This window comes from Capsicum annuum, chromosome 3, assembly GCF_002878395.1.
Source record: "Capsicum annuum cultivar UCD-10X-F1 chromosome 3, UCD10Xv1.1, whole genome shotgun sequence".
NCBI classification, from domain to species: Eukaryota; Viridiplantae; Streptophyta; class Magnoliopsida; order Solanales; family Solanaceae; genus Capsicum; species Capsicum annuum.
The window spans coordinates 134427674-134452434 of NC_061113.1; the positions used below are offsets into that span (position 1 = coordinate 134427674).

General features: G+C 35.1%; 1 non-coding gene across 1 annotated transcript; it reads left to right on the top strand.

Moving 5' to 3' along the window:
• The first annotated feature begins 8528 nt into the window (after positions 1–8528).
• Positions 8529–8635, top strand: LOC124897315. Its single transcript, XR_007054037.1, has one exon. It is a non-coding gene; the product is annotated as a small nucleolar RNA R71 (small nucleolar RNA).
• The last annotated feature ends 16126 nt before the right edge of the window (positions 8636–24761 follow it).

Consider the following 24761-nt stretch of genomic DNA (forward strand, 5'->3'; position numbering starts at 1 on the left):
AGCAATCAGAGTTAGCAGTGAGTCCTTATTCTCCGAGGACCTAATTACTACTTTATTACTTCAGTATTTCATTTTGGCTTTCAGTAGTCAGGAGTTAGTTGGAGACATGTTCCTTCCACTCCCTACTTTAGACAGTTAGAGTCTTTCAGACTAGATTCAGACTTCAGTATTTTGGTTTTGTTTTGGTATTGTGATACCACTTTATTCAGACATTGTTATTATTCAGATTATGTTCAGTATTGAACCTTATGGCCTTTCAGTTCATGTTTTCACATTTATATTCATATATTATGCAGTGTACAGGTACAGATATTAGTCATGGGTTAGCTTGTGGTCCCTCAGGGTCATGAGCACTGTGTAGCATTTCGGTTCAGATAATCGGGGCGTTACACTAAATTTCTTAGCGTGTGAAAAAATTTCATTTTGACCATGATTGTATATCTATCGTGGGAGACATTTTGTTATTATTTAGTTTTCTCATTTTATTAATAAATTATTCATTTTTTGTTCCATCACTATCAATAACGCACAAATTTACTTACCAACTCCCATTTGCATCATAATAATGCTAAAAGTGCTCAATTCTTTACAAGAAAATTTTAAGATGACCCACAAAAAATCAAGATGAAAAGTCACATACTAATTTTCTTCACAAGATCCACCACAAAAATTACACCACCACCATTGTTATTATCGAAATTCATAAAAACAATCACCAAAAATTTTTGCATTCGCCATCAAAATCACAACATTATCATTTTCAATCATAAAAAACAAATACCAATTTTTTTCATCAATCACCAATTTCACCATAAAATAGTAAAGAATAAGCACTCAATTCATGAAAAAAAATAGATTTAATGAAGTAAAATGACAGTGATAAGAAAAACGGAGAAGAGAAGAGGGACAAAATAAAAAAAAAAGGGAAGAAGAAGAAAAAGAACGTGAAAGGTTGTCAATGGAGCAGAGGTGCCTATGAATTTTTTCTCTTTTTCCTTTTTCGTTTTTATTTTATTAGAATAGGAATATACAATGTTCATGAAAGATCTGCAACTAATACTCTCCAACAATATCTATCAAACAACAAAGATATAAAATTTCAAGTAGCTTAAATTGATTTTTTTATTTTTTAAAAGATGAACTTTACCTTGCAACTTCTTTAAATTTATTTTTATTAGTAAAAAAGTCCACACAGCTACATTTTAAAAGAGAAAAAAAATCAAAAAGATGCTTGTTTTCTTTTTAATTTATTGCCACAACAGCTTTTGAGATGTGAACAAATTCACTTTTAAATAGCATAAGTGTGAAATAGGCCATCTCAATAGTTTTGGTCTGTCTTCGACTTTTCGAATATAGTTTAGGATGAAAATGATGACTTTTCTCTTATTTTAATAACAAAAAGTGTATACACTAACAATTACTTTTAATTTTCAAATTCTAATAAGTTAATAGATAGTATAACCTTTTCTTCTTTAATAACCAACTTAAATTTTTTTCTCTTAGAGAGAGAAAAACTCTCTCTCTAAAAATCCCAATATGACCCAAACGATGGCACCCTACGCTAACACCCTACTCTTTAACTCCACCACCAGATCCATTTGATAAGAATAATAACCTGGTGGAAAAGGACCCTCCCTCCCCCCATGACAATCCTACAAAGAAGCTATGACAGAGAAATCACCGAAAAACTCGGCTTACTATGACCAGGATTTTCTCAACGATAATGGGGATAAAACCCTTGCTGCTGTAGAAGCATCCATCATTCTTTCAAAGGAAGAAAAGAGCAGGATTTACTCACCATGGAAATATTCAATGATTATTAAGTTGTGGGGAAAAAATTTAATCATCAATATCTCAAAACTAAGTTATCGGAGATATGGAGAGTTGAAGAGAAATTAGTACTCATATATCTCGGTAAGGACTTATTCACGGTGAAATTAGCACTAGAAAAAATCCAATGAAGAATCCTACATGATGGTCCATGTTTTGTAGCAGGTTCCTTCATCTCAATAAGGAAATAGGAACCCAATTTTGTACCAAGTAAGTACAAAATTTCTTATACGACAATTTGGTTGTGTCTATCTTACTTGCCATCAGAATTGGATGATAAGTCAATTCTGGAAAAAATTAGGAAAAAGATTGGATACCTTTTGAAGATCGATACATGCAACTCTTCAACCCTCTGAACTAGATATGTGAGGATTTGTGTTTAGGTTCTAATGGATACTCCGATGCGTACTACTATCAGCATTAGGAATCACCCACAACCAATTTGCTATGAAGGATAGAGAATATTGTGTATGGGATGCGACAGATTGGGTCATACACTGAGGAATTATGACTTTAACGCTGCTACAACTACCCACGAAAATCCTAACAACATAGCCACGTAGAAGCATGATGCAGAAGCTCAGGTGAATAAGTGAAAAACTGTGACCTTTTGAAAGAAAAATGCTCAATCTAAGGTAAAATAATAGAAGCTCCCCCACCCCCCACCCCGTACCAGGTACAAGTAAATAACCTAATCCAATTGTTAAGGTTAAAGCGTATGATGCGGATTCAGGTAAGTTTAATGACCCTCAACCCCCCCCCCCCCCCCCCCCGGCAGCAACATAAGTTAAAAATATCCTTAATAAGGGGAATAACAAACCCTTCTCATTAGGCCAAGAGACAAGGGCTAACCTGGACATAGAGTCTAGTAACCCGATTAGTAAAGGAAGATTGGCCCAAAAGACACAGGCTCATTTGGACAAGGAGTCCAGTAACTGGGTTAGTAACAACAGAGCCCATTTTGGGCCTCGGGCAAATACATCCCAAAGCTTATCCCTCACCCAGAAAGAAAAAAAAATACCCACCAAACTTTGAACTTATTGGAGGAGATATTAAGTCAACTCTCATCTTTTCTAATAAGAAAATATAGGGCAATCCTTCTCCTGCTGATATGACCACCACCGGTTAAATCATCCACCAAAATTTCCTGCCGGCACAAAAGTAGCAGGCTGCATCTCCTACAAGTAGTGCAAGATCCTTCCCCAAGACCTCTTATTTAATTATTCCCTTATCCCAATATGAAAATGAAGCCACTAGTCTTTCCCTTTTTCCCCTCCTCTCCCTCACCTTTCTATTTCTTTATCCCACTCTATAAAAAGGAAGACTGGAATCCCTCACCTCTCAATACAACCACCTTGACCCTCTTCACAAAGCCACTTTCTCTAGACTATGCTCCATTATCTTGGCTGGATATGGGTTTCTAAGAAATAATCCCCACAATTAAAGAAGAGATAAATGAGAGACTAGTAAAGGTTGTGCTGCAGTACCTGACCTACCATTCACTCCTTATGAAGGAAGCCCTAAACCAGAGTCTGGAAAATAATAGAAACAACATATGGATGTCTACTCTAGTAACCATCGGGGTATTGAATCAACTAGAACCTCTGTCAACAGAGAACTTGACAGAGATGCTGAATTAAGTGGCACACAGCCTCCTTTTCATTCCCCTCCAAATCCCCAACTTCTTATGAATAGACCAAAGCTCCTACAACTGGAGAATACATCTTCTCTAGTGGATGTGACCCAACCAAAAGTTCTACAACCAAAGACTCGTCAGGAAAGAGAAAAAACTATGGAAATATTAAGAGCAAGCAATTCAGAAATGGAAGCTATCTTAGAACCATGAAAGTCCTAGTTATAGAGGTAACCACTCTCGACAAACCAGTAGCTTTAAGGTTCGCAGAGTAAGTCAGCGATATGTGGATAATCCTACTACTATGGGTCTTAACCAAGTTCACAATAGAGACTAAGCTCCCCAGTACACTGATAAGGGGATGTCGAAGACCTCTTTGAACCCCTTGAAGTCAATGATTAATATGAATCTACCATAAACAACCCTGAATATAATGGACAAAGGGAAGAATGTGGTAGAGGCTCAATCTCTAACCTAAACTAGATTAAGGATGAACATAATTATATGAAATTCTACAGGGGCTAACAGTGCATAGTTTAAAAGACATTGCACTGCTATGGTAGGACTTTACAAACCTACAATGCTAGCTCTTCTTGAGGTCAGAATGAATGATCACCACCAATTAACTCAAGACCTTGGATTTGACTATCAAATCCAATCTACTACTATTAGGATGTCTGCTGGAATTATCTTGATGTGGAAAGATGATTTTTTTTAATATCAATGACATATCTATTACACCTCAAAGCATCCATATGGCTATCAAGATAAAGGATTCTTTTAGTTATTGGTTTCTTAGTATTATCTATGCTTGTACCAATTTTGATAATAGAAAAATCCTTTAGGAACAACTATCTGCCATTACAGATACTATTTATAGTAACAACAATGTCAGTTGGCTGGTGGGGGGGATTTTAGTGAATTTCTTAGAGTCACTGATAAGTATAGTGGGAATCCCATCAACAATAATAGAGCAAACAGGTCTTGTAATTGCATTAATTAATGTTTTGTGGTTGATTTGGGCTTTAAAGGGAGTAAATACGTCTGGACTAATAAAAGATATAAGAATAAGAGCCATCTGATTCTTGAAAGGCTAGATAGGTGTTTTGACAATGACCAATGGATACATTTGTACCCTAAAAAAACTGTCACTTACCTCTGCAGTACCCATTCTGACCACTACCTTCTGTTGGTCAATCTCTCTCATTAAACCCCAATAAGGGATAAACCCTTTAGAATGGAGCCCGTGTGGTGTCTTACCCTGATTTCCCTTCTATTATTAATCAAGATTTTCTCTCCAGTGAAAACCTCACTGAGTCTATTGCCTCCCTCCAATCAATCATTCCCTTGGAATAAGGAGTTTTTTGGAAATATTTTCTCTAAATAGAGAAGAATCCTAGTTAAACTAGCTAGCATCCAGAAAATTACCCACTACCCTACTAACTCCTTTCTCTATACCCTTGAATTGAATCTCCTTAAAGATTACAATTACATCCTTAAACATGAGCAGGACTTCTGGATACTTAAGTCCAGAATAAATTGTCTCACAGAAGGGATGCCAGTACTAGCCTTTTCCACACTGCTACCTTTAAAAGAAGGAGAAAAATAGGATTAATTCCTTGAAAAATAAAGATGGTATCTAATGAACTACCCAAAAGGACTTCAATTACTCTATACTGACTTTTTATAAGGATCTCTATTGCACTGACCATTCCTTCTCCCACTTGAGATGACATAAGAACCCATCCTCTTGGGGCTCCATCCCAAATAGAGCCCATGGGTGCTGGACAGTATCCCTAGTATCTCTGAGATCAGGAAAGTTGTCTTCACTTTTAAGGCTAACAAAGCTCCTGAACGGGATAGTCTTCACCCCCTCTTCTATCAAAAATTCTGGGAGACCATCAGCCCTCAACTTATTTCCTTTTGTACTCGGATATTCTCGACAAACAAAATGGATAAAGAGGTAAATATACATCTGCCTGATCCCCAAGTGTTAGAATGGTGTCTCCTTAAAAAATTTTAGACCTAATGGCCTTTGTAATACCCAATACAAAATCATTACCAAGATTATTGCTAATAAAATAAAACCATACCTTTCCAATATCATTGGTCCTACCCAAACTAGTTTTCTAGCCAATAGGAGATCCTCGGAAAATGCTATCATTATCCAAGAGTTCATTAGCCACCTCTCTAAAATGAAAGGGGCTAAAGGCAATATGATCATCAAGATTAACCTGGAGAAAACATTCAATAGAATTGAATAGTCTTCATTAGACAAGCCTTTCACTTCTTCAACTTCCCTGCCAAACTCTCCAATATGATCATGTTTTGTATCGCATCTACCTCTATCTCTATCCTCACTAATGCTTATAAAACCCAATTCTTCCAACCTTCAAGAGGTATAAGACAAGGAAATTTGATCTCCCCCCATATCTTCATCTTGTGAATGGAGCTTTATTCCAGAAGGATTGACTATAAAGTTGATCTCCTTAACTGGACTCATATTATCATTTGCAGAAGAGGTCAAAAATTCTCCCACATCTTCTTTATAGATGATTTGACTTTGTTTGCTAGGGCCAATAAGAAAAACTGTGTGATAATTAGGAAACTCTGGACTCTTTCAATTCCTTGTTTGGCCAAAAATTCAACAAAACCAAATCCAAAGTCATCTTCTCTAGGATCTGCTCTCCCAATACCTGCAACTATCTAGCCTCTATCCTGAACATCCACCCCAAAACTACCTTTGGAAAATATTTGGTATTTCCTATCTTCCATAAAGCTCCCACCAATGCTGATTTCCAGTTCATCATCGATAATATGAAAGTTAAATTAGCTGGTTGGAAGACTAAGTTTCTTAACAAAGCTGGAAGGACCACCCTAGCCAGAGCCTTCCTTAATAGAATCCCTAACCATATCATGCAATACATCTCCCTTTCCCATAAGATCACCAATCACATTAATAAGATCCAAAGAAACTTTATCTGGGGTATTACTGATGTTAAGAAAAAATACATATGATCAAGTGGGATGTAACCACTAAACCCAAACACTTGGGGGGTTTGGGTATCCAGCAATCTGGTGTTAAAAACAATACTATGAATTATGCTCCAGCCTAGAGACTTATAAAAAAACCCATTCTCTCTAGGCTAAGGTCTTAATCAATAAATACTCACACCATCAACAAACATATGGTTTCCAGGACCTGGAAATATATTACCACTATACAAGTCACTTGCAAAGAGGCCTTCTTTTGGATCATTCACAAAGGGGAACAAGCTAAGTTCTGGATTGATAGGAGGCTGCCCACTACTGAGGCTTTAAATATCCTCATCCAAAGGCCTGTTACTACTGGCTTCATCAAGCCACTATCTCTGAACTTTAGATAAATGGCATATGAAACCTCTTTTCCCTTCCATTCAATCTTCCAATCACCTTTCTTCAGTCCATCCAAAATTATTTCTTCCACACCACTAGGAGTCCCACTGACTACCCTATTTGGGACTTAACTAGTAGTAGGGTTTTTACTAGAAGAAGTACCTACAAGCACATTAGTACCAAATTCCAGACCCACACTGGAAACAAAAGTTTTAAGTGAATCTGGAATATTAAAATCCCTAATAAGATGAAATACTTTCTTTGGCTCCTCAACTGCAATAGACTGCCTTGTAACTCCATCCTTATCAGAAGAGGTATCCCTATCTAGCCAAGTTACTATAAATGCAACAATGATCATAAGAACATAAAGCATCTCTTCTGGGATTGTTAATAAACTACTCCCCTGTGGACTATTCTGTTCAGCAAAAAGGGGATACACAGCCTCAAATTTTGCAGGTATAAATGGAAATGACATACTCGAATAACCAAGAACTGGTTCCGTAATAAACCCTTTGAAAATCATATTAATCTTGATATTTTGTCTATCTTCTGTCTCTGGGAATTATAGAAATGCAGGAATGGGAGAGTGTTTAATAATACCATTGTCCTCCCCACTTATGGGAATTATTATGTCGCAACTATTGAGTACACCTGTATTGTTAACATCTCAACACCCCTAGGAGATCAAACCATCACTATTTCAATTAAATGGATTCCCCAGTAAGGGAATCTTATAAAATAAATACCGATGGTTCCAGCTTGGGGAATCTTGGGGTGGGGGGTATAAGGGCACAATCTGAAATGATAAAGGTGACTAGATTCTGTGATACTTTATCAGCCTAAATTTGTGACACATGCATATAAACTTTTAAAAAATAAAATTTCTTCATTCTTCTCTTTCTTTATTTCTTAAGTTGTTTTTTTGGTAATTCAGATTAGATTAAATTAAATAAAGTAGAAAATGTTGCAAATTATAGATAGCCATTTAGTCGGGCTAAAAAATATCAGTATCAACACTATGGGAAGTGTTATACATCATGACATCCCAATTAAACAGAGTTCCTAAAATGTCCGCCTATACATGTTCTAGTGCAAACACTGGAGGAACTACCAAAATATGAGTTTTGCCAAAAAATTTTCTCCTCACTCCTTCCTTTGCAAGCGAGTCAACAACTTGATTTTGCTCTCTATAGTAGTGTCGTACTGGTGGAAGGCTCATTCTTCTCAGAATGGACCCGCAGGCATCGATAATATGGTTATAATACATGTTACCATGTTTCAGCATGTGAATAACCTCTTTTGAATCAATATTAATTTCAATAGGGTAGACGTTAGTAGCCTCGAAAAGTTTTAGTCCCTTAAGGTTCAGATGATTTCCTCCACACATGTCACAAGCCTCGACTTGAACTGACTAATGTGCATTCACCTAAAAAGATTCAAACTTTGTGCCAAAGAAGCAATCTGTTATGTTAGTATATTTAAAACATCTTCATGATTTATCATAGCAGACTTTTTGATGATTATGTGATCAGATTGCCATTGAATAGCATTTTCTAAGATTTTATTCATTATTTGAAGTCCTTCCTCTATGGTTTTTCCCATGATAGAGCCTCTCGTAGCTGCATCTATAATATTTCTATATGAAGGATTTAGTCCATGATAAAAAATATACAATTGCATATATTCAGGTATGCCATGATGTGGACATTTTTTTAACATTGCTTTTAATCTTTCCCAAGACTGATAAACTGATTCAGTTTCCGTCTGTAAGAAATTAGAAATCTCTTATCTTAACTTTTTAGTTTTAGCTGGAGAAAAATATTTGTTTAAAAATTTCTGAGTCATCTTATCCCATGTGGTAATAAACCCTTGAGGTAAACTTCGTAACCAAGTTTTGGCATCTCCTTTGAAAGAAAAGAGAAATAGCCTTAACTTAATTGCTTCAGGAGAGACTCCATTGTATTTAGCAGTTTCAACTAATTCTAAGTAATCAATCAACTGACTATATGGATCTTCACTTGGATCACTGAAAAAAGTACATAATTATTGAATTATTTGAATTAATCCAGTTCTGATTTCAAAATTGTCGGCTGCTACTGGGGGTTTTTGGACACTAGATTCACAATTGAAGTGGTCTGGTTTAGCGTAATCCCTCAAAATTCTATTTGAGGGTCTAGGCACCACTTTATCAAACTGATAATCTAGAGCATGTGATGGAATTTCTGGTGGATTAATTTCATCATCCGGATGGTGTTCCAGTCTGCTAAAGTTTTGAGAAGTTAATGTTTGTTCTTTCCTATGCCAACAAATTGTTCTTTCAATTTCTGGATCATAATTGCCTAAATTTTTATTGAGGAGCGGGCCATAAACTGCCTGAAACTTATAAAGTAGAGAAATAAGTTCAATAAAAATAAATAAAGTAAGATGAGAAAGAGATTAGCAATAATAATAATAAATAGAAAAGTAAGCTCTCAAAGTAGTATCAAAACACTTAGTCTGAAGTAGATGTATGCCAATTCCCAGCAACGGTGCCAAAAATTTAATGAGGCAAATATCTATAGAATTTTGTTGCTCGTATTCTGTCAAATTCTAATATAGTTTAAGATATCGCCCCACAAAGATTGAAAATCTGTGCTACAAACTTATGGTATTTTGACTACTAATTGACAATCAAATTGATGAAAAGAGAGTAATTTCTTAAGTTTGAAAACAAAGTATGTGAAGAAATTATTCTTAAAAGATTATCTTGGAGGGGAAGTTGGGTTGTTGAATTCACTTGGTATGTCTATTATAATAAAATTATTATTTTAGTAATTTCTACAAAATTGTAGATTAACTTTCTAGATTTTATTTATGTGTTTATGAGGAATAAAGACCCCTTGCGAGTAATCTTTAAATCAATAAAATTACTTGATACAATCTCTCCGTGAGGATATAGATTGAAAGAAATAAGATAAAGACCTCTCAAATCAACAATCTTATTTGATTCAATCTCTCCGCGAGGATACGAATTGAGACAAATAAGATAGAGATTATTTAAATCTAAGAAATGGTTCGAAATAATCCTTCCGTGAAGATAAGGATCAAAAGAAGCAATTTCAAAGATTTGAAATAACAACTGACTAAAAATTATTATTACTTATATTTTATAAAATACTTATAGTATATTTAGTTTTCTTCCTTGTGGGAAGCACAACTTAATATAACTATAACTATAATATAAAATATCAAGTAACTTTAATTTCTAGTACAAGTATTTCAACACGGAGTATTTAGTTTTAAAATAAAATCAAGTCTTGAAAGAACTAAAATAAGATTTATATTATAATATTATATCGAGTTTCTTCAATGCTCCCAACACAAAGAGATCAATCCATTATGTAAGTAGAAAAAAAATTAATTTAAGAAACTAGATATGTGAAAAAGACTTGAAGAAATATTTATTACAAGAGACCAATACTTTGTTTTTGCTAATTGTTGAATGCCTAATAATCAAAGAAATGCCTCTATTTATAGAAAATTATAATGTTGAACCAACGAATGCATTCTTTGAAGTGGTGATTGTGACGGTCACTTGTAACTTCTTCTGAAAACCTTCACTTCTTTCGTTCCTTCACTTGACGGGTGTGAGTAAGCTTTTTTAGTGGTGGTTGTGACGGTCACTTGTAACTTCTTCTGAAAACCTTCACTTGTTTCATTCCTTCACTTGACGGGTATGATTAAGCTTTTGTAGTTACACCCGTGGAATCCTTTTATTTCTTTATTTCTTCTTTTGTATTCTTCTTGTAGACTTTTTCTTGCAGAATTCGCCAGAAAATATGCGAGGATCGAATATACTTATTCATATTTTATTTAAAAATATAATTTTTTGTTCTTACCCCCTACTACTACGTATGTACTACTATTTCTATTATTATTATTATTGTTGTTGTTGTTGTTCTTGTTGTTGTTCTTGTTGCTGCTGTTGTTGTTGTTGTTTTTGTTGTTGTTGTTGTTGTTATTCTTATGCTGCCACTTGTCTTCTTATGGTACTATTACTTTTGCTTATATATATATATCTATGCATATATATATATATATATGCATATATATATATATGTGTATATATATGTATATATATACATATATGTATACATATATATATACATATATATTTATACATATATATGTGTATATATAATCACTTTGGTCTTTATCACATTGTGTTTTTATCCCATGAGGGGATTACACATTACTGCTTTAATCCTATGAGGGGACTACACATGGCTGCTTATTCATTTTCTTATACTGCATTTCATTTTTATTTTTTAAATGTGTTTCTTATATTAAAAATTTGTTACTTTATTTGTTTGTTTCAACAAATCATATAAAATAACTTTAATTTTTTTCTATTACCCTTCTATATTTTCTTAAGAATTCCACATGGATTTTTAATTGGTCAATATTTCTTTTTTATTTTTAAAATGTTTTCTTCTTTATCTTAAAGTATTTATCAAATTTCACTTTTCGAAAGTCAAATTATATGAACATCACTAAATTGATAGAAACGTTGTGATTAGTTTTTATTTTTATAAAGTATTTGAATAGCTAATTTATAATTTTAAATATTTAATTAACTTAACATAATGTAGCTTCAAATTCTATCAAATAGTCTTTTGAAATATAAATTGATGAAATCTAATCAACTTTTGAAGTAAAATTTTCTTTTACCACCGAAAATATATCAACCTTTGATATTTTTATTTCTTTAGTGACCTCATACGTGCTTATAAGTAAAAAAGAGGCAGTATGGTGCATTAAAACTCTGACATGCGCGTAGTTGGGAAAAATTGAATCACAAGGATCTATTAAACACAACATCACCTTACATTTCTACAAAAGGCTATTTATAATGTGCTTTAAATTTATCCTAACTTTTATTTGAAATATCTATAAATTTATTTGTTAACTTTCATTTGGGCCCGGGCTAAGCACTAGCCAAATGACACTAGTATATATATATAGATGTTGTAAATAATTACAAAATGATTGTGGTGGCTGTTCATAATTTCTTAGTGTAACTCCTCTTTTAAGTGTAGTAATTCCCTCACCTCCATCACCTCCTCAGTGATCATCCCTTCCTCCATGTTCTTCCCCTACATTCTCACAGATTAATGTCATGTTTATGATAGCTCTTGAAGTTCCTTCATGTAATACTATAAATAGAGATCTTGAGGAAGATGTTGTACACATTGAAAAGAAGAAGAAACTTATCTTATATTGTTATCTATTATTCCTATTGTCTTGTTCTTTATCTCTTTTTTATTTGATTAGTCACTTTATTTAAAGGTATGCATTGTTTTTTTTAATAACAATTATAACACTTAGTGTTGTTATAATTTTCAGCGATGAATCAATTCATCTCACTGTTAATTTCTTTTTTGTGATTATATACATTAGTTATTAGCTTATTAAAATAATTTTTAGCTCTTTTCTTGTGTAAGATAGTAAGTGATTTTTATAACTATTTTGATAGTAATAACTGTTATCACTATATGATAGTAGTGGTCTATTAATAACCATCACAAGCATTATATCATTTTAACGTATTGTTTAAAAAACAAAAATGTTACTGTTTCGTGAAATGAAAAAAAAAATCTGCTTTTGTGACTATTTTTTTGGTAAAATGTGTTACTTAGTAGTAGAAATAAAGTCAATGTTTTGAGGTAATAGTATATTATTTTTAATTTAATTTTTTTTGATAGTATTCATCATGTCGAATTTATCAAATCTTGAGTTTGTGGCACTTGATATCTCCCAAAAAAATTATTTGGCATAGGTTCTCGGCACAGTGTCTTAGTGCTACAATTACCCTAGATAATGCATCGTCGAGTCAGGACAAGGACAAGGCTTTGATTTTCCTTTGTCATCATTTGGATGAAGGATTGAAGGTTGAATACCTGACTGTGAAAGATCTACTTGAATTGTTGACTGATTTGAAGGGAAGGTATGACCGCCTAAAGGTCATGATACTCCCTAGAGCTCATTATGAGTGGATGCACTTACAGTTTTGAGATTTTAAAACCATTGTTAAATATACTTCTGTTGTATTCAAAATTGTTTCCCAATTGAAATTATATGGAAAAATTATAAATAATGAGGACATGATGAAAAAGGCACTTACTACTTTTCATGCCTCAAATGTGATATTGCAGTAACAATATCGTGCAAAAAGCTTTAAGAAGTATTTTGAATTGATCTCATGTCTTCTGGTGGCTGAGCAACATAATGTCCTTTTGATGAAAAATCATGAAGTCAATCCCACTGAAGTTGCTCCATTACTGAAAGGAAATAGGGTACAAGTGCATGGCCAGCCTGAAAGGTGGCAAAATTGGGGTCCTAAAATATGTGTGGGCGTAGCAATGGCAGGGGAAAATATACTAATCACTGTGGTGGTTGTGACCAGGAAAGGGAGAACCAAATGGGTCCTCAAAACAATCCTTCAAGAGGCAAGTGTCATTGTTGTGACAATTGAAAGAATAAATGTCGGGTGCCTAATCATTTTGCTAGGCTTTATCAAGTTTCATTAAAAAGATAGTGAAATGAAGGTGGGACCTCTTCTAATGCCTGAATGAAGTCATGCTTTACTTTCAAAAATGATGATGAGGCAGGACCTTCACAAAAATGTGATGAAAATGTTTAGGTAAACTTGATTTTGAAAGATGGTGATTTTGATGGTCTTGATGAGATTACTCATTTAGAAGTTGAAGACTTCTTTGGAGGTCAAAATTGACTCTTGATCAATTTATTAGGAAAATAAATTGTGTTATTTTATTTATGTGATTTTTTTAGTTATCAAGACTTTTCACTATGTTGTTTTTATTTTTCAAGAAAAAAAAGTATTTAATTTTCATTGTAAGATTGTTAGATTTCACATTTCTTATCATGTATTTTTATTTTGTGAAGATAATAAAATTTCTCCAATCTTCAAATTGATTCAAGATGAGTAATGGAGATATGTGCCTTCTTGATAGTGCTACAACTCACACTATATTAAGACACAAAATGTTTCTCTAATTTGGTTATGAAAAGGGTTTATGTTAATACAATATCCTGTAGTACAAAATTAATTGAGGGCTCTTGAAGAGCTACCTTATTACTACCCGAGGGAATGATATTGGCCATTGATAATTAATTATACTACAGTAAGTCTCAAAGAAACTTATTAAGTTTCAAGATTATTCGCCAAAATTGTCACAACCTGATTTACGAGTCAGGATGACACCTACTTTACTCCACCAGTAAGTAAGCCAAAATTGTAGCCCGAAACTATAAGTAATGGGCTATTTGGTTGAAAGTGGCATAGATGCGGGAAATGTACAAATAAATGAATCACAAGAGAGAAATCATAAGTAATATCATTAGGGAAGAGAAATAAAAGGAGTAATAACATCCCATGACCTACTAATATTGGTATAAAAACAACTAATCCAAAAGAATATGAGTATTATCATACTCAAATATACATTAGTCTAAAAAATAAAAAGACAAAGCAAAATAGAGAAGATGGAGAAAAGGTCAACTCCAGCACCGAGAGCTCACCCTATCTCCGAACTCTGGCTCGCATAATTACAACATCAATGATGACAACTAGTACTCAAATCTGCACCAAAAAGGTATAGAAGTGTAGTATGGGTATTAAAGCCATAGGCACTCAGTAAGTATCATCGGCCGACTAAGCAAAATTATAATATAAATATAATAAAATGCAAGATAAGTAAGCCAAATCAAGGGAAGAGGACAAGCCTGAAATAACGCTCTAACACAGTAAATAAAAAATTTAAATAATAATAATAATAAAAATCACAACTATATCTATATAACAGTTCCCTATAAGACAGTAAGTGCAATAAAGTAAATAGGATAATGCGGTCCTCAATAAGCCCGAAGGGTGCAATCAAAGAGAAGTAATAACTAGAATCACACTAAAAAGTCATATCTAAAAATCATAATTGTGGATCCTCTCAAATCGTAAACATCAGACTTGAACTAGTTACATAACCATCATAAATAACCTCTCAACATCATACTTAAATTGAAACTCATATCATTATTTGCCGCACTTGAACCAAAATTTATATCATGCATAATTTTGAAATCAAACCGATCTTAATATCATAAATCACCAAACTCGAATCGAAACTAGTATCACCTCCCAAGTACCAATCTATAATCAAATGCCATATATCTAAACCTTCTTGAATAAACAACATAATTAATGTAATACACAAGTTGTATTGGATTTACAATTGACAAAAAATAATCTTTGCCTAAGGTAGGTCGGAGGGTCCACTTCTAATCCCCAAAATTCATTCTAAGAAAAATTCTACCTCAAACTAGGCCAAGGTATCTACTTTCACTACTAGATATTAAATGTGTCATATTTTAGTCCTAAAATAAAAATTCTACCTAAAGAATAATTAGTTAAGTCAATTGCGCTTAATTACGGCCTCTAAGATGGCTAATTAATCCAATCCATGCTAACTACAACTCTAAGTCCTAATTTTCAAAACATATCTAGTATAGTGTCATAAATATACTACAATTTAATCCAATCTATGAGAAAGTTAAACCTAGCCTACCTGGACACCAAATAAAGCATGGTGAAATCTGCTAAATCATCAGTTTCCCTTTTTGAGAAGCTTCGCTTGATGCTACGCTATCAAACTAATAATCTACTCATCAATACGAGAAAAACATTGCCTATATTACATTTTCACTTATCGGGTTCAAAATCAAGACAAAATCTCATATAGGGACCACTTACGGGATCACACTTTTGAAATCATTCACGTCCCTCTAAGCTCAAGGAATATTTACCCTTAATAGTAGGATATTTCGGGATAAAATGATAACTCAATCTACTCAACAATAATCTAGGGGTTTTGGAACTAAATTAAGAAATTACCAAAGAATTAAACATAAACTTACCAAGTATTCAAAGATCTCACAAGCACCCTAAAATCTCTGAAGAAATGTTTCCCAACTTTGCACACTCTCTAGGTCTTAAATCTCTTGAACTTGTGTAAATATAGGGAAATGAATTGGAAAAAGGGGCATTTAATGGCCTCCTAGGTGCCGCTTAAGTGGTCACTTGACCTCTTAATTGATCACCGCTAAAGTGGTACCCGTTGAGCCTGCATCCTCCGGTTAAGCAGATAGAGGGTCACTTAACTAGACTTCACCTTAATAGACTGGGCTCTGCTTTAGCTACCCCAGCCAGTAAACCTATTCACTGAAGAGACTAGCTGGACTCTTAAGCGGCTTTCGCTAAAGCGACCCAACTGTCACTTTAGTGATTGCACCAACTGAGTAGTGCACCAGCTGGGACTTAGAAAATTTCCAAGTCTACACCGGACCCCTCGTAATTCATCCAAAATCTCATGAGCGCAAACAAACTATCTACCCTATCAAATTCAACATTTCAGACTTAATGGTACATTTGAAATTCCCATTTGAGGCTGTTTTGATGAAAAGTAGGCCTACCCCAGGGCCATTTTCTTTAAATTTTGACCAATAGTTTGAAATGAGTTTGAAAGGATTGGGACCCAAACCAAAGGTTCCTATAGCCTAAAATCAACATTTCAGAGGTTTTATAACTTTTAGAATTATCATATAAGGTCGTTAAACTAAAGTTTTCCCCAAATAGCCAAATCCTACTAGCGAAGATGTCAAAATAGGGAATTGGCTCTAAAAAACAAATGAACTGCCCAGTAATAGAACTGTCAGCTCCAGCAAGTCATAAATGACTTAGGACAGCTATAGAAAAGCTCTAAATAATAAAATAGGTAGAAATGTAGAAATTGACCTAGAGAGTCATTATAATATACACTAGTAAAAGAACTTTCTTTTGCAAAAGTAAAGGGTTAGGATGTATCTGAAGGCTTGAACATGTAAAGATACTGGGTCCACATCTCACTCATGATCTCCCAAGTATCCTTCTCTACCTCTAGTGCCTCTACTGAGCCTTATCTATTGAAATCTCCTTAGATCACAATCGCCTAACATCCCTGGCCAATATGAACATCGAGTCCACCAAAAAGGTCAATCTCTCATCCAAATAAATTGAGTACCACTGAACCACATGAGACTCATTGAGAATGTACCATCATAACACGAAAACATGGAAAACCAAATGTATAGTAGGAAAATGCAAGTGTAAGTCTAACTCACATACCACCTCTCTAACTGTGAGAAGGATCTCAAATAGTTTAATATATCTAGGCCTGAGCTTGCCTTTTCTCCCAAACATTATCACACCCTTCATGGCGATACAGGGAGGAATACCCAATCTCTAACTCAAAATCTCAAGGAACAAAGCCTACGATTTGTATAATAGTTCTGCCTACTCTGAGCTACCATCAGCCTATCATGAATCACCCTGAATCTATCTAATGACTCATGAAGCAAGTTAGTACTGCAGGGTTGAATCTTAGAGGTCTCAAACCGTCCAATTAAAAATTAACAATGCCTACCATTTAATGCCTTAAATGGTGCTATATTAATACTTGAAAGATAACTATTATTATTATATATGAACTCCGCCAAAGCTATGTGCTGCTCCCACTAACCTCCAAAATCTATAATATAAATTCTGAGAATATCCTCAGGAACCTGAATAGTCTGATCTGACTATCCATTAGTCTGTGGATGATAAGTTGTGCTAAGATCCACCTAAGTACCTAACTCCTCCTAGAAAGGTCTCCATAATCTAGAAGTGAACATTGAGCCCCAATCTGAAATGATAGGTATAGACACTCCATGCAAGCAAACTATCTCATGAATATAGACACGAGCCAACCTCTCGCTACTGAAGAATATTTGAATAGGAATGAAATATGCCAATTTGGTAAACCTATCTATAATATCCCATATACCATTAGAACCATGAAAGGTGACAGGCAAACTACTTGCGAAATCTATGGTGATCCATCCCACTTCCACTCAAGAATAGGCAATCTCTAAATTAGGCTGCTAGGCTTATGATGCTCGGGATTCACCTGCTGATAGCATAGTCAACGAGCTATAAAGCCTACCATATCTATCTTCATACCACTCCACTAATAATGCTACATCAAATCCCTAGACATATTTGTTGTATGAGGGTGAATAGCATATCTGGAGCTGTAAGCCTCATGCAATATCAACTAAATTAAGTTATCAACCCTCAAAACACAAATACAACCATCAAATCTCAGAACACCCTTAAAATCTATGGTAGCCCTTATGGATTCACCACTCAACACCTGATCGTGGATTATAACAAGTCTTATATCCTTGAACTAACGACAACAAATCCACTTAAGTAGGTAGATCTCACCTCAATATTAGCAAGAATCCTCCCAGGGTCAAAAATATTAAGTCGCACCATCAAGTTGGCTAAGGCTTGGATGTCCTATGTCAATGATCTCTCAAAAACCATAATAAAATCCAAATTACCCATACTTACCGTCTTTTGGATTAAGGCATTCATTACTATGCTCGCCTTGCACGGATGGTATAAATAGAGAGGTGATAACCCTTAAGCAACTCCATCTATCTATGATACCTAGAATTAAACTCTCTCTGGGTCATAAGATGCTGAAGACTATGATGATCGGTGTAGATCCCACAATGCATGCTATATAGATAATGCCCCTAAATCTTAAGCACAAAAACTACCACCACCAACTCCAAATCATAAGTGGAGGAGTTGTGCTCGTGCACCTTCAGTTGTCTCAACACATAAATAATTACTCAACTCTATTGTATGAAAACACAACCTAAACCAACACCTAAAGCATCATAATATACAGTGATTCCCTTACTCTCGACAAAAAGAGTCAATATAGAAGCTAAAGTGAGAAAATCCTTAAGCCTCCAAAAGCTCATCTCCCACTCCTAGACCACTGGAAAGGAACCTCCTTCCGAGATAATCTAGTTATCAGTGCTATAGTAGTAGCAAAATCCTCAATGAACCACCTGTAACAACCAGCCAAACTAATGAAGTTGTAAACCTAAAATGGAGATATAGGACTGGTCCAATCATGAATAGCCTTAATTTTTTCTAGGTGTACTATAATCCCATCCTTATACTGTAACACCCCGCTAAATTCTCTCCTATTCTGAGCCTTAGAGTGTGTTCAGTGAAGAAAAAATCCGGTCGCAAAAGTTTGAGAAGTGTCTTCCCAAGTGTGTCATACTTTTTTTCATGTATAGCATTGAATAATCTTTCCATCAATACCAAATTTACCCAAATACGATACTCGGGTGGAGAGTTAAAGCTATTTTAGTGAGGCTGTGTGCCACTTGGCACTTTAAAGCATCGCGAAGCCATTAAAAATGGAAATCGTCAAAATTCAATGAGCCTATGCAATTTGACACATCACGCCAAGGCTTACTTTTATAATTGTTAATTTTCAATGCACCAAAGTGATTCCACCGCATCGCGATGCCTTTCCAGTTCGCAACCAAGGTGGCAATGCAATTTTTCCACCGCGTCGCACCGTCATACAGTTTTCCAATTGTCCAATTTCTAGTGAACTGGCATGATTATGGTATGTCGTGCCAGCATGTAAAATCAGAATTTTTTTTCAGTTTAATCTAAGGGCTTTTTGGTCTTTTTCACTCTTTTTCATCCCCTATATATACCCGATAAAAGGCTCTCAGCCTCATTTTCCATCCTCAACATCAAAACTAGGGTTTTACAAAATCAAAACCCTTATTTCTTCTTTAAGAAAAATCAATAGAGATCAAGAGAAATCAAGAGGAGTCAAGAATCTCTCCAAGAACTTTCAAAAAAAGAGTTTCCCCAAGGTATGTAGATGTTGATTCTTGGATCCCTTTTATCCAAGAAGCTCAAGAAACCTTTTCTAAAATTCAAAGATATTGTATTTATGGTTTTCATGATTCATGTGAGTTGAAATTGATGTTCCTTCTATCATTGAGTTGTGATTCATGTTTGTTTACAAGGCTTTCAAGCTTTGACCCTAGTATGTGGAATTAATGTGATGGTTATGATAAACCCTCTTCAAGTTACTTTCTATGTGATGTATTCATGTCAATTAAGTGTATAAATGGTTGAATAAGCAAAGCATGATCCCCATAAGTTTGATAAAATGCTTATGTAAAAAATTTGGGCCATTATAGCATGTTGATTAGGAAACCCCAATTGTGTGCAAGTTCATGTATGCCAAGTATTTGTTGAAATGCCTTAATAAATGAATTGTGATATGATAGCATGAAATCCCCAATTAGGTGCAACCCACGCATGCCTAGTGTTTGATGAATTCCTTAGTGAATGAATTGTGTCATGATAGCATAGAATCCCCAATTAGGTGTAGACCTATGCATGCCTAGTGTTGTTGAAAGGCCTTAGTGAATAAGTTAAGACATGATAGTAGGAAATTCCTAAATTACGTGCTCTTTGATACATGCTAAACCTTTAATATATGCCAAGTGCTTGACGAGTAAATTGTGACATGATAGTATGAAGTTTCTCCAATCATGTGCTATCCAATACATGCCAAGACTGATATACATGCGAAGTACTTAATGGAAGACATTGTTGAATAGAGTATGATATAATAACATGTTTTCCCTACTCTATTATATGTCTATTATTTCTAACTTCTTGAAGTGATGCCTTAGTGATTGTGATAGTGAGTATATGGTTGTGTCCTAAATACTTAAAGTGATGCCTTAGTGATTGTGATAGTGAATATATGGTTGTGATTCCTAAATGCTTGAAGAGATGCTTTGGTGATTGTGGTGATGAATGAATAACCGTGGTTATGACTAGTCAAGAATGGTTATGATTCCTAAATTCTTGAAAAGATGCTTTAGTGATTGTGATGATGAATGAATGACCGTGGTTATGACTAGTCAAGAATGGTTATGTCTTACTTTTGTGTTTTCGAGTCCTGGGGGTATTTATACCCGACAATTTAGCGGCTGTCTTGAGCCTGTGTCAGTTTTCATGATAATCCCATTCGGGCCATGATTCTTAAAACTCAGTGAATTATAGAAATCTGTATCCTCAGACAGATACAAAACTTAAGAAATCTTAGTGATCTCAGTAATCTTCATAATCCCCATATCGCTAGTAATCTTACCTTAGTGTTGTACTAAGCTTAGATCTAGTTGTATTTAAGTATTTAGTTCCAACCTCGGTAATGATCGAGTAATCTATTCAAACTTTATATCATCAGTCAGATACCGTGATTCAGTAGTATTTCGTCAGATATGGAACCATGTGAATTCAGCTTAACTCAGTCAGATTAATTGTGAAATGTGATCAGTATCAGATTTAGTTTAGTTTGTGTTTAGTTGGAAATTTAGTTCAGAGTCTTTCAGTTGGGAGTAGGATCTAGCACCAAGTGAGGGAAGGGATGGCGAATCCCCATCAGAGAGAGGCCGAGTCTCTAGGAGCAATCCTTGAACTCCAGAATTGTGTAGCCAGCATAGGATACAGGAGTCCCCATTAGTAGAGGTTGTCACCGTTAGAGAGGTTTGAGTATTATATTGCTTTAGGTTGACTTTCTACGAGGGTCATCCATTAGAGAGGATTGACCAGAGAGGTCTTTACCCATGTCACGATATTGACACCCTTCCAGCTGGGGTTACAGATGGGACCTCACCTATGGGAGGTCGGGGCATGTCAGTTAAGTAACTACTTTCCACAGTTACAGTTTCAGTAACAATCTTCAGAAATTAGGACTGTGAGGTACAATCATCTATCTCAGTGAGGAGCTTAGATAGTTCTATTGATTTATGACCATCCGTCAGATAGGCTTGGTCTCATATACCGTTATTTATTATCGGATCCAGAGATATCCTAATATATAGGCTTGATCTCAGTCTCAGATTTAGTTGAGTATTCTTGTTATCAGATCCAGAGATCTCCCGATAGATAGACTTGATCTCAGTATCAGATTCTATTGAGTATTCTTGTTGTCAGATTTGGATATGTCATTTTCTTATTATTGATATTAGATTTCGAAATCATCCATTAGAAAGGTTGATCTCCGATTCCATTAGTCGAGAGCAGTGAGCTTAGAATTCAGTCATTTATGTGAGTTTATTCAGTTAATCAGTTATCAGTATTAGATGATTTAGTGATTCAGTATCTCAATGTTAGTAGTGATTTCAGCTAACAGTAAAGCGGTATCTGAGTTTCAGTATCTAGGGTTGTGATGATTGTGATTATGGTTTGTGCATTCCTGTATGTGTTCTCGTTCGGTACTCTCATGATTATTCAGTTATGTAACTGTTCATACATAAGCCCTTGCTTTTAGCCTTACCTTATCTACATACTCGGTACATTCCCATACTAACGCATTTCTGCTATGGTATTTTATTTGACATCATAGGTCCAGAGGCATGTGATCCTGAGTTCCCTCAGTAGTTCAGTCCTAGTCAGCAGCAGTAGACGTAAAAGTGAGTTCTCTTCATTTGAAGATGATCCTTGTATTATTATTGCATCAGACTTCATTTATTTTCAGTTGATGGAGTTAGTTGGGGATATGTCCCATCAACTCCAGATTTCAGACAGTTGAAGGCTTTTCGGACAAATGTATTGGTATTCAGTTTTCCATTTTGAGTATTTATAGATGTGTCGAACCTTATGGCTTGTTTCTGCCTGTTTTTCCGCATTTATTTTTAGATATTATGCAGTGTTCATGGTACAGATATCAGAAAAGGGTTAGCTTGTGGTCCTTCGGGGTCATGAGCACTGTGTAACGACTAGGGGGTAGTCTCGGGTTATTTCATAGACACCACATGTCCTCTAAATATCACTACTAAAGCTAGAACTCACACTTTGAGAACTTGGAAAAAGCCTATGATCTCTCAAAGTTTAGAGAACAATCTTTTAATGTTGCATATGCTCATCCCTAATCCTCAAATACACAATCGATGAACACAATAATGAAAGAATCTAAATACGGCATTAACACACAATTTATCAAATCCATGAATTTATTTGGGGCATTGGTCAACCCAAAAGACATCACCAGGAACTCATAATGACCCTAACGAGTCCTAATGGTTGTCTTGGGGATGTTGTCAGCCTAAATCCTCAACTGATGGTAACCAAACCTCAAGTCAATCTTAAAGATCACTATCGCTCTTTGAAGTTAGTCAAATAAATAATAAATACGAGGCATAGGATACCTATTCTTCATCATCACCTTCTTATGATTCCTGTAGTCAATATATATATATATGTAAGGAACCATCTTTCTTCTTCATAAACAAGATTGGAGCACCCCAAGGTGAAACACTTGGTCTAATGAAACCCTTACCCAGAAGATTCTAAAGCTGAGAATTTAGCTCCTTAAGCTCAGCAGGAGGCATATGGTAAGCTTCCATAGAAATAGGTTGGGTGCCTAGCTCAAGATCAATAATAAACTTAATATTGCACTCAGAAGGAAGACTAGGGAGATCAATAGGAAAAACTTTAGAAAACTCATAGGCTATAGGAATAGAGTTAAGTAACAAACTCTCCACCTTACTATCATGAATATAAGTGAGGTAAGAATCGCAACCCCTCGATATAAGTCTCCTAGCTTGAATATAAAAAATAATCTATGTTGGCTCATAGCTAAAAGATCTCTTCCACACAACTGGGGCTATGTAGGGAATGGCTAAGGTAACAGTCTTGGAAAAATAATCCAAGATTACATGATAGTGGATAACCAGTACATGCCCAGAATCACAACAAAATCCAACATGTCTAATACAATAAGTTCAGTGTGAGTATTAAACTCTCAAATAGTCAAAACGCATAATCTATAAACTCAATACACTAATATAGAATCGCCCATGAGAATAGATACACATAAAGGCATAGATAAAGGATCCTAAGAAAACTATAAATATAGGGCATAATAAGCAGACACATAACAATATGTGGATCCTAGATCAAATAAAGCAAAGGATGACTGATGGCACACTAAGATCCCACCTGAAATAATAACATCTAAGGATTCTACATCTGGTTTACTAGGTACAATATATAGATAACCCATCCCACCACCTAGATGGGCACCCGACTAATCACCTGTCCTACCTATCTGAGGACCTCCACGAACACCCTGGACCACCCCAATGATCATACATACCATCTCTAACTTGGGGCAACACCATTCTAATAGGCTGAACACTCAGTGTTTCACTCACCACTACCCCGTAAAGGGGATACTCTCTAAAGAAATGGCTGAAGTCCCTATAATCATAAGACGCCTCAGATGCTGCATTGAAAACCAAATATTTGGCTAACCCAAAATAGCCACCTCAGCTAGAAGACCCAAATGATGAACCTATAAAAGGCTGGCCGCCACTCTGACTAGGATAATTAGTAGCTCGACCGACCTCCATCAGTAATATAATGTACTGCATGGATATGCCTACTAGATTAACCTTGATGCTAAAAAGGCTGATGCATACCTTTAAACTGTGAGCCACTCTACCTCATACTGAAACTGCCCTAATAAAATGACCTTTATTATCACTGCCTCTTTGGGCCTCATGATGCACCCCTCCATAATATAGGCATGATTAATAACCCTAGTAAAAAACCAACCAACCACAAACAAACTTTGTATATCCATGAGAAGAGGAAATCTCAACCCCCAAATAAAGAATCAAACCAGCTTATACTTAGTTGGAAAAATAGATATAACATGTCGGACCAACTTATAAAATTGAGCCTCATGCTCTACAACAAATATAGAGCCCTACTCCAATCTCGAAAATTGATCTCTGAGGCAATCTTTAAGGCTACGAGCATATACTTCTCTAAGAAAACCTTAGAGAACTGAGTCTATGTCAATGAGGGAGATCCAGTTGGCTTGAAATCAAGATGACCTATCCACCAGTGTTGATTTTCCAAATCCAAAAGTAG